At 44.4% G+C, this 3925-nt stretch overlaps 1 protein-coding gene across 8 annotated transcripts in view; it reads left to right on the forward strand.

The window, feature by feature from the left end:
- SGSM3 (small G protein signaling modulator 3) overlaps window positions 1–3925 on the forward strand; it is a 58241-nt gene that overhangs the window by 39395 nt on the left and 14921 nt on the right. The window lies entirely within an intron of this gene.

Below are 3925 nucleotides of genomic sequence, written 5' to 3' on the forward strand. Positions count from 1 at the left end.
CAGCCTTCCGAGTAGTCGAATTACAGGCATGCGCTACCACGCCCGGCTGATTTTTTTATTTTATTGTAGAGATGAGGTCTCGCCAAGTTGCCCAGGCGGGTCTTGAACCCGTGGGCTCAGGCAATCCACTCAACTCAGTCTCCCAAAGGCGCAGGATTACAGGCTGAGCCACCAAACCCAACTTTTTGCACATTTTAAAATGGGACTATTTGTTTTTTTCCTTTCAGCATGTTTGAGTTTCTTGTAGATCATGGATGTTAGGCCTTTGTCAGATATACAGTTGGCAGATATTTTTTCCTATTCTGTGGGCTGTCTCCCCATTCTCTTGATGGTTCCTTTTGCTTTACAGAAGCTTTTCAGTTTGGTGAGGTCCCACTGGTCTATCTTATCTTTTATGTCATGGGCATCTGAGATTTTGATCAGGAATTGGTTGCTTATCCCAATTTCCATAAGGGTGTCTCCTGAATTTTCTAAGATTCTTACAGTTTGAGGTTTTACATTTAGGTCTTTGATCCATTTAGAGTTGATTTTTGTGTATGGTGGTAGGTAGGGTTCCTGTTTCATTCTTCTGCATGTAGTCAGCCAGTTTTTCCAGCACCATTTACTGAATAGGTTCTTCTCTCCTCAGTGGTTCTTGGTGGAGGCTTTGCAGAAGATGAGTTGGTTGAGAAATTGAGGTTTTTGCTTCCAGAATCTCTATTCTGTTCCATTGGTTTATATGCCTGTTTTTGTACCAGTACCAGGCTGTTTTGATTATTGTAGTCTTATAATAAAGTTTAGGCCAGGTATGGTGACTCAATCCTGTAATCCCAGCACTTTGGGAGGCCAAGGCAAGAGGATTGCCTGAGCTCATGGGTTCTAAATCAGCCTGAGCAACTTGGTGGGACATCGTCTCTAAAATAGATTAAAAAATCATCCGAGCACAGTAGCATGTGCCTACAGGTAGTTCCACACTTGAAAGGCTGAAGCTAGAGGATCGCCTGAGCCCAGTAGGTTGACGCTGTGGTGGCCGTGAGCAGTGTGCCACTGCACTCCAGCTTGGGTAACAGAGTGAGACTCCTACTCAAAAAAAAAAAAAAAAAAATTAAGTTTAAAGTCTGAAAGTGTGACACTCCCCACCCCACTTTGTTTCTTTTGGTGAGGATTGTTTTGACTATTTGTGGCCACTTTTGTTTCCATATGAATTTTTGTATTGTTTCCAGGTCTGAGAAGAACGATGATGGCAATTTAATGGGTATCACGTTGACTCTGTAGATTGTCTTGGGTAGCATGGATATCATAACAATGTTGATTCTTCCAATCCATGAGCATGGAATATTTTTCCATTTGTGTGTTCTTTGATTTCTTTGAGCATTGTTTTGTAGTATTCATTGTAAAGGTCTTTTACTTCTCTGGTTAGGAAGATGCCAAGGTATTTCATTTTTTTCTGTGGCTATTGTGAGTGGGATTGTACTTTTTATTTGATTTTCTTCCTGTTTGTTGTTGGTGTATAAAAATGCTAATATCTTTTGCATGTTGATTTTATACCCTGAGACTTTGCCAAGAGTCCTTTATCAGTGCAAGGGGGTTTTTGACAGATTCCCTTGGATGGGCCCAGATACTAACAATAACTTTCTAGAAATTTTTTTTTTTTTTTGAGTTGGAGTCTCACTTTGTCACCCAGACTGGAGTGAATGGCCGCTTCCAGCCACCGCAGCCTCAACCTGCTGGGCTCTGGCGATCCTTCTGCCTCAGCCTTCCAAGTAGCCAGAATTACAGGCATGCACTACCATGCCCAGCTGATTTTTTGATTTATTGTAGAGATGAGGTCTCGCTGCCCAGGCGGGTCTCGAACCTGCGGGCTCAGGCTAGAAATTATTAGGACTACTAATTGCCTGATACTGAGTACTTGCTGTGTGTCAGATAGAGTGCTAGGAGCCTTATTTGCATTATCTCACTTAATCCTCATAACTACAGTAAGGCATACATATTCCGTTTTATGGATATGACAACTGATATTCAAAGAAGTGAAATAAACTTGCCCAAAGTTATCACAAGTGAGGAGCAGCAGAGCTAGGATTTGAATCCAGGTCACTTTTAATCATGGTGCAGAGGTTAAGTGTTGAGTCTACTCCCTCCTTAAGGTCATCCATAGCCACATGTCATCCCAGAGCACCACGCCAGTGGGTGGCATAACAGCCTAGGGTTGCAATCCTAGCACTGTCTAGTTGGTGGCCATGCTGCCATCATTTCATCAAGTGAGGCTGCATGGTGTGTGGCATGGCATAGTTTTGGAGTCCACTTGGAATCTCTTTGTCAGTCTCTTCTAGGCTTATTTTCTCTTGTATAAAGAACAGAGCTGCCGGGCTCGGTGGCTCAGCCTGTAATCCCGTGCCTTTGGGCGGCTGAGGTGAGTGGATTGCCCTAGCCCGCAGGTTCGAGACCCGCCTGGGCAGTGAGACCTCATCTCTACAATAAATCAAAAAATCAGCTGGGCGTGGTAGCGCATGCCTGTAATTCCGGCTACTTGGAAGGCTGAGGTGGAAGGATCACCGGAGCCCAGCAGGTTGAGGCTGCGGTGGCCGGGAGCGGCCACTGCACTCCAGTCTGGGCGACAGAGTGAGACTCCAACTCAAAAAACAAAAACCAAAAACAACAACAACAACAAAAAAAGAACAGAGCTGATTTCTACTTCAAAATGTATTGTGAAGACTGAATGACAATATGAGATAATTTTTTTTTCTTTTGAGTCAGCGTCTCACTCTGTCATCCAGGCTGCCCAGGCTGGAGTGCAGTGGCACACTGATGGCCACCGCAGCCTCGACCTGCTGGACTCAGGTACTCCTTCTGCCTCAGCCTTCCAAGTAGCTGGAACTACAGGCACGCACCACCGTGCCTGGCTAATTTATTTTTTTTATTGTGGAGAGGAGGTCTCACCATGTTGCCCCCAGGCTGGTCTCGAACCCGTGGGCTCAGGCAGTCCTCTCACCTCTGCCTCCCAAAGTGCTGGGATCACAGGCACGAACCACTGTGCCCAGTGAGATAATTTTTAAAACTTCTGTCTCTTTAATGTTAAAATATGTAATGCTCCATCCAACTAATGATTCTGAGTCATAATGGGCCCCATATACATGTTACACTGAAGGAAGACATTAACATTCCCTTATTATCTTCATGGAGAACAAACCAACCTAGGATGGCTGACCTTTTAGGTAAGCAGGTTCTGTCACCTGTTTCTTAGCAGGCATGTCTGGAAACAGGAAGGAGCATCTCTCCTAGTTGAGGGCCAAAGCCTCCATGATGGTCAGGAGTTATCTGCTTTGACCTTCATCCCAAACTTGGCATGGTAGGCAAGTGTCTGGGGCATGAGTAGATATTAGTGACCCAGTTGGCTACTGATGGGAGCTACAAAATGATTCTTTTGTCCCCATATTTGCAGGTATGTCTTTGTGGAGAACTGGGATTTTCTCATAACTCTCTTGAAGTGGTGGTTTGATTTTCCTTTTTTTTGGCTTCTTTCTCACTCACTTCATCCTTCTCATTTACCAGAATCCCCAACATCAGAGTTCTGTGGCAGACAGCACAGAGAATAGGGGCTGCTGTGGACCAGGATAAAGTTCATTTCTGAATTCCCAATGTCTGAAAAATGGCAAAAGTAAGTTTTCCTTCAGGGCTAGGTCTAGGTAAATATGATTTCAAAAACTAGAAAGCAACTTGTCCTGAAATCTTTCAACTACATCTCATTATTGTTACCACACGTTCATTTCGTGGAGTCAAAGTCTTTTTTTCCATGGTTAGAAGTAAAAAGCTGGCCGGGCTCGGTGGCTCAGCCTGTAATACCAGCACTTTGGGAGGCCGAGGTGAGTAGACTGCCTGAGCTGGTTGTTTCGAGACCTGCCCAGGCAACTTGGCAAGACCTCATCTCTACAATAAATCAAAAATTAGC

The sequence above is a fragment of the Carlito syrichta genome, unplaced genomic scaffold, assembly GCF_000164805.1.
Source record: "Carlito syrichta isolate Samal-C Ts95f unplaced genomic scaffold, Tarsius_syrichta-2.0.1 Scaffold316302, whole genome shotgun sequence".
NCBI classification, from domain to species: Eukaryota; Metazoa; Chordata; class Mammalia; order Primates; family Tarsiidae; genus Carlito; species Carlito syrichta.